Source organism: Lissotriton helveticus, chromosome 3_1 (genome assembly GCF_964261635.1).
Source record: "Lissotriton helveticus chromosome 3_1, aLisHel1.1, whole genome shotgun sequence".
NCBI classification, from domain to species: Eukaryota; Metazoa; Chordata; class Amphibia; order Caudata; family Salamandridae; genus Lissotriton; species Lissotriton helveticus.
In genome coordinates, this window is record NC_136061.1 from 1,774,318,004 (window position 1) to 1,774,334,783 (window position 16,780).

The window sequence follows — 16,780 nt, forward strand, 5'->3', positions numbered from 1 at the left end:
ATAGCCCCCATTGATGTCCCCCGGACCTGCTGATTAAACTGGTCATTGAATGTGAAAAAATTCTTTATACATGTATCCAACATGAACAGGGACTATCTGCAATCAAACATTTCCTTAAGACCAGATCCATTTCTTATTTCCATCACTCACAAATGATTTTATCTATGATAGAGATCTGCCTCAAAAACAACTTTTTCATCTTCGATGAAATACTATATAAGCAGTCACAGGGCACAGCCATGGGAACCTGCTTCGCCCCCAGTTACGCAAATTTATTCATGGGCTTGTGGGAGGAGCAGGTTGACACCAAAATGGCGGAATTTAACAACGTGACCCTCTGGCTGCTTTATATAGATGATATTTTCTTCATATGGTGTGGGGATGAGGCATCTGTGAGAGTCTTTTTTGACAAATTAAACATCAATGTTCTTAACTTAAAGTTTACAGAACATATAAGCAAGGACCGGATGGAATTTTTAGATGTGCTAGTAGAAGTGGAAAACAATCAATTGACAACAAAACTGTTCCGCAAGAGTACAGCAGGCAATAGTATTCTTAGTGCGAATAGCAGTTATCCCCGGAATTTGATATACAGCTTAACATGGAACTTGACAGTGTAACATGGAACTTTGTTTTTAAACGACAATGCTTGACTTCATACTGTATAAATTTCTATTTTCAAACAAAGTTTTAATGGATGTTTTAACGTCTTTTATGGTAAAAAAATTTACCGAAATAAAGATTTTTTTGAATTGAATTGAATTGATATACAGCATCCCTTATGAGGAACTGCTACGTGCTAAAAGAAATTGTAGGACTACGGCCTCTTATAAACAGGAGGAATCTATCATTTGTCAAAGGTTTTTAGATAGAGGGTACAGTAAAAAGACTGTTACTGAAGCTATCTCCAGAGTTGAAATGGAAACACTTAATGAATTATTACATCCGAGAAAGGAGGAAGATGGAACAGCTAATATCAGATTCATCACCACCTTCTCAGGGTAAGCAAGTGAGGTCAGGAAAATATTGAAATAACATTGGCACGTTCTAATGACCGATGAGCACCTCAAACATACTTTAAGCAACAATCCACAGATCACTTTCAAGAAAGGGAGATCTTTGAGGGATGAACTCAGCCATAATCATGTAACTAAAAAAGATAAAGGGGCGGTAGGAGGAACACCAGGTTTTAAACGCTGTAACAATTGCAAAGCGTGTAAGAATAGTACTGACTGTAAAACGTTAACAGTACCCAATACGAAGAGAGAGTTTCTTATCAGAAAGAAACTTACTTGCAATACGCCCTATAGTATTTATGTCTTGATTTGTCCCTGCAATAAATGGTACATCGGCAGCACGAAACATGAGGCCAAGAAACGGGCGTTGGAACACCTGCGGGCAATTCGTAATAACAGACAATACTCGATAGCTCGTCATTTTCATGAAAATCATATACAAGATGAGAAACTTGCGCATATGGTGGTGATTGATTCAGTGTACTTGGGTGTAAGAGGGGGAAACCGGGAGTTGTCTTTGAGAAAGCTGGAGTCCCGATACATTATTGATTTGGATACCCTAGCCCCCAAAGGGTTGAATTTGAGTGAAGAACTAGCCATTCATTTATATGATTAACGAAATTTGATATCAGTTTGTACAGTAGTCTGTGATTTTTATAGATTTTAATCATTTGTCTTTACAGGTGGGTGCACTTCTTCTCTTCCTTTTTTTCAACACCATTGGACCTAATTGATGGATGAACATTATGTCAAGTCCCTATGTAACTGAAGCACTAATGGATATTTAATTTCACAATTGAGCCATGAATGGACATTTTCTGTTCCTTTTTGTATGTTTTCAAAATTGCCCACTGGGGCATTATGCACAGCTATCATACAAGCCATGTGAGATGGAAGATTGGCATGTTATTGGTGCCCACTTGGGCAGTATTGTAATTGGTTTCAGATAACTTTATTGAGAATGCTGGCTCGAACATACATACTGAGAAAGCCAATCAGAACACGTATTACCTCGACGTGCTCTGCAACAATGAATAGTAATGCGGAAGACAAATTACGGCTTAATGGGTGTGCCGTTTATATAAACTCGATTCCGCATTAGTTGGCCAATATAAAAGACGATCAATTATATATTGGCTCAATCTAGGTACAAAAGCAAGTCTGAAAATATGATTTAAATTAAGTTTATCATAATTGTGGCTATGTATTAATTTTTGGCTCAAATTTCCGTTACAACAATAGTGCTACATATTACATGATTTGAAATGTGACATTGGTCTTGCAATATATGTTTTACGATGTTCTACTACATTAGGACATTGGGATTTTTTGGGCATTTCAATATGCCGCCTATGGTGTTTATGTTTTTCACTGGGCTAAGGGGAACCATTGTAATTGACACGTTGTGAAGCACTTTAAAAATTGTAATGTGCATTGCTGTTACGAGCGTGAGCAAGCCGTAAAGGTGAAACGCGTCGTTTTCTACACTTGCCGAATAAACTGAACTGCAAGCAGCCTGGCCTAATATCAGCAGAACTTGTGGCGTTTATATATATATATATATATATATATATTCACTGATACAACCATAGGTTACAGGGATGTTATAGTTAGTTGGACATTTCACTCGTACAAAACCAGAGAAATTCCGCCGTTATAGTTAGTTCAGCTAACTATAACTCGCGCCCCCGCAATGCACTGCTGATGTCACATATTACATCATTTATGACATGGTCAGTGACATCACTGATGACATCTCAATTGACATCACTGATGACGTCATCCAGTGACTGTGTGTTTCTTTAAAGTTTAAATATATATTATATATATATATGCCAAGGTGTATTGTAGAATGATTGGGTGTATAAGTGTCTGGATGGAGGATTTAGTAGGTGCGTGACTGACTGTTTAAGTTAGTGATTACATGTGTCTTACTGACAGTCTGTCTGTTGTTGTATAAGGCGCTGCATGAATTGGTCAGTAGCTACATGAGTGTCTATATGGGTTATTGATTGGTTGCCTGAGTATTTGTATGGGTGCCTGAGTGTGTGTTTGGGTGGGTGGGAGGTGTGTGACTCTGTGCATAGATGTTTGAGTGGTTGGTTCACTGGGTGTATGGGTTCAAGAGTGCATGTGGAAACAGCTGTATGGGTGGGTGAGTATGTATATGGGTGTGTTGGTGAGTGAATGGATGTCTCAGTGGTACATGTCCAAGTAACTACCTATGTAAAAGGCAGTGTATGTGAGAGTTGGAGTATATAAATGACTATACATGAGAGTCAGTAATTGTGAGAGTGGCTGTATGGATGAGTGTGTACTTGTATCAGTGATTGTATATGAGAGTAAGTATGCGTTTTTTCTGTTTGTATAAGTGATTTGGTGTGTGTATAACTGTATAGGTCAGTAAATGGAAGTGTGATTTATTCTTTGCATGACTGACTAGGTGTGTGAGTAACTCTTGATGAGTGGTGGTGTGTGAGTGTCTGCATAGTGTATGAGTGCATATGATAGTGTTGTATTGATGAGTGACTGCATGTATGAGTGATTGTATGGGTGAATGAGTGGATGTGTGTGTGTGTAGACCTAGGAATCAGTGAGTGCGTATGTAGTCACTGGTATTGGTGTGTCGATGGTTTCCCCGTCTGTATTTTTCCGTGGGTGTATCGTTTATATTAGAGTGTGAGGAGGTGCATCAGATTTTCACGTGGATGATGTCATTAGTGATGTCATCAGTGATGTCACTGACCATGTCATGAATGATGTAATATGTGACGTCATCAGCAGTGCATTGCGGGCGTGACTAATAGTTAGCTGAACTAACTATAACGGCGGAGTTTCTGTGGTTTTGTACTAGTGAAATGGCCAACTAACTATAACGTCTCTGAAACCTATGTTTTTTTCTGTGAATTTCTAAGGTTGTTAAATGCTAATTTCTAACTATAACATGCCTGAAACCTATGGGGTTTTTTCAGTGAATTTCAATGGTTTTTTTAAATGCTAATTTCTAACTATAACATCCCTGAAACCTATGTTTTTTTCAGTGAATTTCAAAGGTTTTTTAAATGCTAATTTCTAACTATAACATAGCAGTCATGTTTGCAGAGTGGTGGAGAAAGGTGATCGTGGCCTCCGAAACACCGCTTAGCAATCCCACTGTGTGGGATTTACTGGAGGTAACAGGAGGAGTAGTTAGCCCCCAACGTCAACTTTGGGGGCCAACTATACCGTTTATTAACACCAGTAAGTCCCACAGAGCAGGAATGCTAACTTCTTATATCAGGCCACGGGGCGCGTTTGCACAGTGGTGAAGGGAGGGGGCGGGGCCTGATGTGACATGTGTGCAAACACGTCCTGTGGCGTGTTTTAAGTTGGGGGATTAAGTCCCCTTGAATCCTGAGGTTCCTGGGGTCCAACTAGCCCACCAGTTATCTCCAGTAAGCGCCACAGCGCTGCGTTGCAGAGAGGTGTAAAAAGGGCCGTGGCCTCAGACCACCTCTCTGCAAAGCAGCCCTATGGCGCTTACTGGAGGTTCCTGATGGGCCGGTTGGCCCCCAGGGACCCTCAGGATTGAAGGGGAATTAATCCCCCAACCTAAAATGCTCCACAGGGCCAGTTTGCACAGTGGTGCAGGGAGGGGGCGGGGTCTGATGTGACAAGTGTGCAAACGCAAGGGACCCCATCCCCGGGGCCGGCCCTTTCCGTTGGGAACCCTGGGGGGATCCCCAATGCCCCCACGGCTTTACCACACGGGAGCTGCTGACATGCATCTCCCCTTGTGGAAAAGCAATCTGCTTTGGATTTTGTAAGCGAGAGCAGGAGACCTGCTCTCACTTCCAAAATACAAACCAGTGATTGCTATGAGAGGGCCAAACAGCAGTGTCCCGAGACACTGCAGGAGCCGGCCCTGGGGGGATGGCGGTCCGCGGGCCATCAAAGGCTCCAGGAGGGGGGCCGCGCAGCCCCCTCCCTTTGTCAAAATAGCCCCGGGGATGCGGTGGTCCCCGGGGCTGGGGGTCCGCTACGGACCCGCAAATTTGATATATAGTGTGCCCCGGGGAGGTGGTGGTCCCCGGGGCATGTGGGGGACTCAACCCCCCACACATTTTTTAAATATTTAAAACTGAGCCCCGGGGTCCCCGAGGCTGCGGGGGTGCCGTGTGCCCCCCACAGTTTATTCTGAAAGCACTGGGAGGTGTTGGTCCAAGGGGCAGCGTGGGGGGATTGGGACCCTTCCACGCATTTGTTTTACAGCCCCGGGGAGGTGGCACTCTCCAGGGCTGCGGGGGGCCACAGTGCCGCCCTCAGACAATAAAATAAGCCCCGGGGAGGCCGCGCTTTGTTTTTAGGTCTCGCTGAGTCAGCGAATGCGCTATCTGCGAGAAATTTAGTAAGGGGATTTCCAAAGTGCTACCAGAGGCTTTTGCTGGCCTCAAGCTTGCATTCACACGTGCAGCCGCCATGTGGGTTTCTGTCAAGGCTCACCAGCAGAGGTGCCATATGGCTTTCCTCTCACGTCATGGGTCATCAGCTTTAAAGATAAGAGAGCTTACTTTCACATTCCTGAAGCCGATAACTTCCTTGTTTTTTTTGTGCTCAAGAAGCTTTCAGTGAGACAGAAAATATTGCAATAGATTATTGTGATCGTAGTAAGTCGTAATTCTTTTTTGTATCAGCCTTATTAGTTAACCCATGCATGCCGATGAATTCAGTAGTCACCTTTCATGCATGCTGAATGTATTGTATAGTCCGCAGTCCTACATTTATTTATTTCACAGTGTCTCTTGCACACATTGTGCACTGATTAGAGGAATACTTTTTTCATTCTACCCTCTACCCCTCTATCCCTCTTCTACCCTTCTGCCCCTCTAAACCTCTTGTACCCCTCTACCCTTCTTGTACCCCTCTACCCATCTTCTACCCCTCGACTACTCTTCTACCCCTCTACCCTTTTTCTACCCCTCTTCTACTCTTCTACACATCTACCCCTTCTACCCCTCTTCTACCCCTCTACCCCCATCTCTCTTCTACCCCTCTACTACCTCTGAACCCCTATACTACATCTCTTCTACACCTCTACCCCTCTACCACTCTTCTACCCCTCTTCTACCCCTCTACTACCCCTCTATCCCTCTTCTACCCCTCTTCTACCCCTCTACCCCTTCTACCCCTCTACCCCTCTTCTACCCCTCTACCCTTCTACCACCCTTCTACCTCTGCTACCCCTCTTCTACCCCTTTTCTGCCCCTCTACTGTTCTACCCCTCTACCCTTTTCTATCACTCTTCTACGCCTCTTCTACTCCTCTACCCCTGTACCCCTCTTCTACCCCTCTTCTACTCATCTACCCCTCCTGTACCCTTCTTCTACCCCTCAACCCCTCTAATACCCCTCTACCCCTCTACTACTCCTCTACCCCTCTTCTATCCCTCTATCCCTCTTCTACTCCTCTACCTCTCTACTACCCCTCTACCACTCTTCTACCCCTCTACCCCTCTTCTACCCCTCTACTCTTCTACCCATCTACCCTTTTTCTACCACTCTTCTACCCCTCTTCTACCCCTCTAGCCCTCTAATACCCCTCTACCCCTCTTCTACCCATCTACACCTCTACCCCTCTTCTAAACCTCTAATACCCCTCTACCCCCCACTACCCTACTACCCCTCTACTACCCTTCTACTACCCCTCTTCTACCCCTCTCCCCTCTTCTATCCCTCTACCCCTCTACTATCCCTCAACCCCTCTACTATCCCTCTACTAACCCTCTACTACTTCGCTACCGCTCTTCTACCCCTCTACCCCCTCTCCTACCCCTCTACTACCTCTCTACTCCCCTTCTATCCCTCTACCATCTCTTCTACCCCTCTACTACACCTCTACCCCTCTACTACCCCTCTTCCCCTCTTCAACCCCTCTACTACCCCTCTACCCCTCTTCTACCCCTCTACTACCCCTCTACCCCTCTTCTAGCCCTCTTCTACCCCTATACCCCTCTTCTACCCCTTTACCCTACTACCCCTCTTCTACCCCTCTACCTCTCTACCCCTCTTCTACCCCTTCTACCCCTCTACTACACCTCTACACCTCTACTACCCCTCTACTACCCCTCTACCTCTCTACAACCCCTCTACCCCTCTTGTACCCACCTCTCTACCCCTTTCCTACCCCTCTGTCACTCTTCTACACCTCTATTCTTCTACCCCTCTACTCTTTTTCTACCACTCTTCTACCCCTCTACCCCTCTTCTACTCTTCTTCCCCTCTTCTACCCCTCTACCCTTCTTTTATTCCTCTACCCCTCCTGTACCCCACAACCCCTCTTCTACCACTCATCACCTCTACCCCTCTACCACTCCTCTTCTACCCCTCTTCTCCTCTTCTACCCCTCTATCCCTCTTCTACCCCTCTACATCTCTACTCACCCTCTACCCCTCTTCTACCCCTCTACCAATCTACATCTCTGCCCCTCTTCTACCCCTCTACTACCCTTCTACCCTACTATCCCTCTACTTCCCCTCTACCCCGCTTCTACCACTCTTCTACCCCTCAACCCCGCTACTACCCCTCTACCACCATTCTACCCCTCTACTACCCCGCTACCTCTCTACTACCCCTCTACCCCTTCTACCCCTCTACCCCTTTTCTACACCTCTATCCCTCTTCTACACCTCTACCCCTCTTGTACCCCTCTACCCCTCTACTCTTCAACCCCTCTACTCCTCTTCCCTTTTTCTACCACTCTTCTACCCCTCTTCTACCCCCTTCTACCCCTCTTCCATCCCTCTTCTACCCCTCTACCCATCTACCCTACTACCCCTCAACTACTCATCTACCCCTCGTCTACCCGTCTTCTACCCCTCTACCACTCTTTTACCCTTCTACCCCTCTACCCCTCTTCTACCCCTCTACCCCTCTTCTACCCCTCTTTTACCCCTCAACCCCTCTACTACCCCTCTACCTCTCTACTACCCCTCTTCTACCCTTCTACCCCTCGACTACCCCTTTACCAATCTTCTACACCTCTACCCCTCTTCTACCCCTGTACCCCTCTATCCCTCTTCTACACCTCTACCCCTCTTGTACTCTTCTTCCCCACTTCTACCCCTCTACCCTTCTTCTACTCCTCTACCCCTCCTGTATCCCACAACCCCTCTTCTACCCCTCAACCCCTCTACCCCTCTACCACCCCTCTTCTACCCCTCTTCTCCTCCTCTACCCCTCTATCCCTCTTCTACCCCTCTACTTCCCTACTTCCCCTCTACCCCTCTTCTACCCCTCTACCCCTCTACCATACTACCCCTCTACTTCCCCTCTACCCCTCTTCTACCACTTTTCTACCCCTCAACCCCGCTACTACCCCTGTTCTACCCTTCTACCCCTCTACCCCTTTTCTACACCTCTATCCCTCTTCTACACCTCTACCCCTCCTGTACCCCTCTACCCCTCTTCTACCCCTTTTTGATCCCTCAACCCTTCTACTACCCCTCTACTACCCCTCTACCCCTCTTCTACCCCTGTACCCCTCTATCCCTCTTCTACACCTCTACCCCTCTTGTACTTTCTTCCCCCTTCTACGCCTTTACCCTTCTTCTACTCCTCTACCCTCCTGTACTCCACAACCCCTCTTATACCCATCTACCCCTCTACCACCACCCCTCTTATACCCCTCTTCTCCTCTTCTACCCCTCTATCCCTCTTCAACCCCTCTACCTCTCTACTCCCCCTCTACCCCTCTTCTACCCCTCTACCAATCTACATCTCTGCCCCTCTTCTACCCCTCTACTACCTCTCTACTCCCCTTCTATCCCTCTACCATCTTCTACCCCTCTACTACACCTCTACCCCTCTACTACCCCTCTTCCCCTCTTCAACCCCTCTACTACCCCTCTACCCCTCTTCTACCCCTCTACTACCCCTCTATCCCTCTTCTAGCCCTCTTTTACCCCTATACCCCTCTTCTACCCCTTTACCCTACTACCCCTCTACTACCCCTCTACCTCTCTACCCAACTTCTACCCCTCTACTACACCTCTACACCTCTACTACCCCTCTACCTCTTTACTACCCCTCTACCCCTCTTTTACTCCTCTAGCCCTCTTCTACCCCTCTTCTACCCTTCTACCCCTCTACCCCTTTTCTACCCCTCTATCACTCTTCTACTCTTCTTCTCCTCTTCTACACCTCTACCCTTCTTCTACTCCTCTACCCCTCCTGTACCCCACAACCCCTCCTGTACCCCACAGCCCCTCTTCTACCACTCAACCCCTCTACCACCCCTCTTCTACCCCTCTTCTCCTCTTCTACCCCTCTTCTACCACTCTTCTACCCCTCAACCCTGCAACTACCACTCTACCACCATTCTACCCCTCTACTACCCGCTACATCTCTACAACCCTCTACTCCTTCTACCCCTCTACCCCTTTCCTACACATCTATCCCTCTTCTACACCTCTACCCCTCTTGTACCCCTCTACCCCTCTTCTTCCCCTCTACTCTTCAACCCCTCTACTCCTCTTCCCTTTGTCTACCACTCTTCTACCCCTCTTCTACCCCCTTCTACCCCTCTTCTATCCCTCTTCTACCCCTCTTCTACCCCTTTACACCTCTACCCCTCTTCTACCCCTCTACCCTACTACCCCTCAACTACCCCTCTACCTCTCTACTACCCCTCTTCTACCCTTCTACCCCTCTATCCCTATACTACCCCTCTACTAATCTTCTACCCCTCTACCCCTCTTCTACCCCTGTACCCCTCTATCCCTCTTCTACACCTCTACCCCTCTTGTACTCTTCTTCCCCTCTTCTACCCCTCTACCCTTCTTCTACTCCTCTACCCCTCCTGTACCCCACAACCCCTCTTCTACCCTCAACCCCTCTACCCCTCTACCACCCCTCTTCTACCCCTCTTCTCCTCTTCTACCCCTCTATCCCTCTTCTACCCCTCTACTTCCCTACTTCCCCATTACCCCTCTTCTACCCCTCTACCAATCTACATCTCTGCCCCTCTTCTACCCCTCTACTACCCCTCTACCGTACTACCCCTCTACCGTACTACCCCTCTACTTCCCCTCTACCCCTCTTCTACCACTCTTCTACCCCTCAACCCCACTACTACCCCTGTTCTACCCTTCTACCCCTCTACCCCTTTTCTACACCTCTATCCCTCTTCTACAACTCTACCCCTCTTGTACCCCTCTACCCCTCTTCTACCCCTTTTTTATCCCTCAACCCCTCTACTACCCCTCTACTACCCCCTCTACCCCTCTTCTACCCCTGTACCCCTCTATCCCTCTACTACACCTCTACCCCTCTTGTACTCTTCTTTCCCTCTTCTACCCCTCTACCCTTCTTCTACTCCTCTACCCCTCCTGTACTCCACAACCCCTCTTCTACCCCTCTACCCCTCTACCACCCCTCTTCTACCCCTCTTCTCCTCTTCTACCCCTCTATCCATCTTCTACCCCTCTACCTCTCTACTCCCCCTCTACCCCTCTTCTACCCCTCTGCCAATCTACATCTCTGCCCCTCTTCTACCCCTCTACTACCCCTCTACCGTACTACCCTTCTACTTCCCCTCTATCCCTCTTCTACAACTCTTCTTCCCCTCAACCCCGCTACTACCCCTCTACTACCATTCTACCCCTCTACTACTCCTCTACTACCCCGCTACCTCTCTACTACCCATCTACCCTCTTCTACCCCTCTTCTACCCCTGTTCTACCCTTCTACCTCTTCTACCCCTCTACTCTTCAACCCCTCTACTCCTCTTCACTTTTTCTACCACTCTTCTACCCCTCTCCCCCTCTTCTACCCTTTCTACCCCTCTGCTATCCCTCTTCTGCCCCTCTACACCTATACTCCTCCTCTACCCCTCTACCCTATTACCCCTCAACTATCCCTCTACCCCTCGTCTACCCCTCTTCTACCCCTCTACCCCTCTTCTACCATTCTACCCCTCTTCTACCCCTCTTCTACCCCTCTTTTACCCCGCAACCCCTCTACTACCCCTCTACCACCCCTCTACCTCGCTACTACCCCTCTTCTACCCTTCTACCCCTCTATCCCTCTACTACCCCTCTAACAATCGTCTACCCCTCTATCCCTCTTCTACCCCTGTACCCCTCTATCCCTCTTCTACACCTCTACCCCTCTTGTACCCCTCTACCCCTCTTGTACCCCTCTACCCTTCTACTCTTCTACCCCTCTACCTCTCTACTGCCCCTTTACCTCTCTACTACCCCTCTTCTACCCCTCTACCCCTCTTCTACCCCTGTTCTACCCTTCTACCCCTCTACCTCTTTTCTACACCTCTACCCTCGATCCCTCTTCTGCCCCTCTACCCCTCTTCTACCCCTCTACCCCTCTTGTACCGCTCTACCCCTCTTCTACCCCTCTACTGTTCTACCCCTCTACCACTCTTCCCTTTTTCTATCACTCTTCTACACCTCTACCCCTCTTCTACCCCTCTACCCCTTTTCTACCCCTCTTTTACCCCTCAACCCCTCTAACCCTCTACCACCCTTCTACTACCGATCAACCTCTCTACTACCCCTCTACCCCTCTTCTACCCCTCTACCCTTCTTCTACCCCTCTACCCTTCTATTACCGCTCTACTACCCCTCTACCCCTCTACTACCCTTCTACCTCTCTACTACCCCTCTACCCCTCATCTACCCTTCTACCCCTCAACCCCTTTTCTACCCCCTTTATCCATCTTCTACCCCTCTTAGGAAAGTGCCTCTATAAATAATGGACCAAAGTAAGATACAGTGTGTATAGAGACCCCAGGCCCCAGAGGTTTGGCAGAGTCTATAGATAGATATAACCTTACTCTCTAAAGTGGTAGCTTGGCCGAGCAGTAAGGCAGTATCAGAGGACAGTGTAAAGCATTTGTTGTACACACTCAGTCAGCAAATGGTCTCACACATTCAAGAACTGAACTCTAGGCCAATTGTTTTGTATCAAAAGATATAGTTGTTTTTTTTTAGAACCAACAAGGTATCAAAATATACTTTCTCAGGATGAGTTACTTTAGTTAAATACTTTTCAAATAGGCAATAGACTTTTTGTATGCAATAGTTACAGTTTGTTGCAATAGACAACACAATTTCAAACACAATGCAACATTGAGCTCAATGGGAATTTTCAGTTAAACGCAATTAGTTAGTCTGTAGATTACTTTCCTAACCACAGGACTGGAACCTGGATTCAGTCCCTGGACATGAGCTGTAAAAGGTTAAGTAAAAGCGTTTTGGTTACAGTAGTGATTTTTAAGGAATATTATTGTATTTTATAAGTTGACAGAAACTTTTTCCGTTGAAATTACCTATGTTATCCTATGGTAGGAAATTCAATTTGCAGGTAAAGTATGTTCATGTTACTTTTGTAATCCAGTGCTGGACTCCTAGGTACAGCACTGTGACCTCTATCTAAAACAGGCAAGCAATTATGTTTTTATCGTTGGCTTGATTTTTAGAGAATATTTATAAGTTTAAAAAATTGACAGAAACGCAGGCAATGATATCCTATGGAAGGAAATTCAAGTTACTGGTAAGTAAGATTAGAATTACTTTTCAGGGTCAGGACTGGGCTCAAAGATGCAGCACTGAGCTCTCCTGATAACAGGTGGGTAAATCGGAATTCGCAGTTCGACTGATTTTAGATGAATATTTTAAAGTTCAAAAACTCCACATTTGGAAGAATTTCCAAGTGAAACCAGTCAATGTTAGCCTATGGGAGAAAAGTGAGTTATCGGCTTTTAGGTAAGTACTCGACTGGCAGAGTTAAGGTTCTGGGCATAGACTCAGGGGTCTCCCAGGGTTAGGTAGGTACAGTTGGTACACCCTCAGCAGCACAGGGGCAGCCGGGTGCAGAGGTAGTTAGGCCCAAGGTTATCCAATGAGAGGTAGGGGGCCTTTGGTTGTTGGCTGCTGGCTAGCAGGCCACGCGGCTGTGAGAGCTGGGCTCCTGGTCACTTGCTCGGGGCAAATGGAGAAGTAGGATAGGACAAAAGTTGCACTGCCAGGGGCACTCAGGCGGCTGGGTGCAGGGTGCTTTAGAGCCGTCGGGCGCGCAATGTTATTCAATGGAGATCTTGAAAAGGGAACAAAGGCTGTAGGCTCAGGGACGGAGGATCTTCTGGAGCGACCAACACTTCGAGGGGTAAGTTGGGATCTTGGAGGATAGGTAGGCACCCCAGAGTTGGGCACAGGAGGCCAGGGGGCCTTGGGTGCAGGGGTGCCTTTGAAGCTTCCCCCTGCCCATCCTGGGGGAGGAGACCGAGCACCTCGCCCAGGAGAGCAGGGGCATCTCCACCCAGGGGTCCAGCAACATGTCTGCTGTGTGGCAGCCTAGGCAGCCTCTCAGACAAGACGTGAATTGTAGGTTAGGTTTCAGGGTGCATCTCTAAGATGCCCTCTGTAGTGCATTTTACATTAAATCCCACACTGGCATCAGTGTGGGATTAATGTGCTGAGAAGTTTGATATCAAACTTGTCAGTCTTCAGTGTAGCCATTATGGTGCTGTGGAGTTCATAATGACAACCTCCCAGCACCATATACTCTTAATGATGCCCCTACAGTGCCGAGGAATGGCACTGGGTACTGTAGGGGCACAGGGCTCCTGCACCTGTGCCCACACCACTGGCATAGGGCACCCAGCTAGAGGGATGACTGATGTATGCCAGGGCAGTGGGTTTGTAGGCAAGGCACACAGGGATGTGTCACATGAAAGTGTGATGCCCTGCACTCCTGAACTGTTAATATAGTTTTTTATCTAGTGCTCTTACTTAATCCGCTCTGTTTTAAACGTGGTGCTGCCACTCCAAATGACTGGCTCCTGTCAGTTCAAAATTACCCAAACAAACAGTGTACTGCTCGAGAGTAGCGCACTTGTCACCTGCCCCGAGGGTGCTCCTTAGAAAAATATTTGTTAACACTATACAATTTTATATACCATACAGTGATGCCTTAATCGATAAATCAAATAATTGATGAACAATAAACACAATTCAATCAACAAATGAAACGTGTTGTGCTTCTTCATCCAGACGTTTTCTTTATACGTATTCTTCTGTTCTATACAATGAACAACATTACATCATGTTTTCATTTGTTTCACAGCATGTTGTATTTTCTGTCCCAATGCATTTCGGTATATTGATACCTTCTTCAGGGGAATACTGTAATTAAACCAACAGAAACCAAATATATATCTGTAAACATGAATCTTAACATCTATAGGGATACAGTAAACCTCCACCATGTATTTACTCCAGTGTGTGAGTGATTTTGTTAAAAAACTGAATCAAACTAAGATTATCCAAATGCGTGCTTCTTCCGTCACAGTAGTGTTGCTGCGTGCTACCTTAACCCTTAGCGTTCATCAATCAAATACCTTAAACTGACCTGTATGCTGTGGTACTCCTAAAAACAAACTTAAGTACAGGTGTCAACTCCTTGCATCTTACGGTGTGGTTATGCAATGTTTCATCACAGTTCCTCCATCTCTATCCTACCTGAGCTTCCTTTTGCAATCCTCTTCTGATAAAAAAAATCGCGTTACTGGACCATAAAGTTTCACTGCCCCAAATACTGTAAACGCAAAATATGTGGTATCAGTACTGCCTGCGAGCCTCCTTGTGCACTACTACAATCAAGACCATCTGCCATCCTACCTGAGTTTCACTTTGCGTGTCGCCCTTCACTATGGTAACGGAACCGATCTTCTATGTTAGTGTTCCACCCTGCCCTCACTCGGCACTGCAATACAATAACAAAACGCTTAATCCATGGACACAGGGATGTGTGCCATGTCGACTCTTTGTTTATTGCTGCACCAGGACACTCAGTCCGCAAAGGTAGTGTGTGGGTGTCAGGGTGCAGAGCCCCTGAGGGTGGCACAATAAGTGCTGCAGCCCTTAGGGGTCTTCTCTGGTCACAATGCCTTGGGTACTTAGGGTACCATTTACCAGGGGCTGACATGTGGCCAGAGATGCCAACACAGCTTTAGGGAAGGAACACAGGCCCTGGGCACCTGATTGGCAGGAGCACAGGGCACACTCAGTCAAAGCACATCAACAATTCAGCAAAAAGTGGGGGCATACCATGCAAGAAAGATGATACTTTCTCACACCTTCCACCCTGCTTGTACCCCTCTACCCCTCTTGTACCCCTCTACCCCTCTTCTACCCCTCTACCCCTCTACTCTTCTACCCCTCTACCCTTTTTCTACCACTCTTCTACCCCTCTTCTACCCCTTTACCCCTCTTCCACTCTTCTACCCCTCTTCTACCCCACGTCTACCCTCTTCTACCCCTCTACCCATCTTGTACCCCTCTACACCTCTTCTACCCCTCAACCCCTCTAATATCCTTCTACCCCTCTACTACCCCTCTTGTACCCCTCTACCCTTCTTATGCCCCTCTACCCCTCTACTACCCCTCTACTACCCCCTACCCCTCTTCTACCCCTCTACCCACCTACACCTCGCCCCCTCTTCTACCCCTCTACTACCCCTCTACCCTACTTCCCCTCTACTACTTTTATACCTCTCACTACCCCTCTCCCCTCTTCTACCCCTGTTCTACCCTTCTACCCCTCTACCCTTTTCTACACCTCTACCCCCATGTCCCTCTTCTACCCCTCTTCCCCTCTTGTACCCCTCTACCCATCTTCTACTCATCTACCCCTCTTCTACTCCTCTACCCCTCTTCTTCCCCTCTACCCCTCTTCTACCCCTCTTTTACCCCGCATCCGCTCTACTACCCCTCTACTACCTCTCTTCTACCCTTCTACCCCTCTATCCTTCTACTACCCCTCTACCAATCTTCTACCCCTCTATCCCTCTTGTACACCTCTACCTCTCTTGTACCCCTCTACCCCTCTTGTACACCTCTACCCTTCTACTCTTCTACCCCTCTTCTACCCCTCTACCTCTCTACTGCCCCTCTACCTCTCTACTACCCCTCTTCTACCCCTCTACCCCTCTTCTACCCCTGTTCAACCCTTCTACCCCTCTACCTCTTTTCTACACTTCTACACCTCTACCCCTCTTCTACCCTCTCTACCCCTCTTCTATCCCTCTACTACCCCTCTACCCATCTACACCTCTACCCCTCTTCTACCTTCTACCCCTTTTCTACCCCTCTTTTACATCTCAACCCCTCTAACCCTCTACCATGCTTCTACTACCCATCTACCTCTCTAATACCCCTCTTCTACCCCTCTACCCTTCTTCTACCCCTCTACCCTTCTACTACCCCTCTACTACCCCTCTACCCCTCTACTACCCTTCTACCTCTCTACTACCCCTCTACCCCTCTTCTACCCTTCTACCCCTCAACCCCTTTTCTACCCCCTTTATCCATCTTCTACCCCTCTTAGGAAAGTGCCTCTATAAATAATGGACCAATGTAAGGTACAGTGTGTATAGAGACCCCAGTCCCCAGAGGTTTGGCAGAGTCTATAGATCGATATAACCTTACTCTCTAAAGTGGTAGCTTGGTCGAGCAGTAAGGCAGTATCAGAGGACAGTGTAAAGCATTTGTTGTACACACTCAGTCAGCAAATGGTCTCACACACTCAAGAACTGAACTCTAGGCCAATTGTTTTGTATCAAAAGATATAGTTGTTTTATTTTAGAACCAACAAGGTATCAAAATATACTTTCTCAGGATGAGTTACTTTATTTAAATACTTTTCAAATAGGCAATAGACTTTTTGTATGCAATAGTTACAGTTTGTTGCAATAGACAACACAATTTCAAA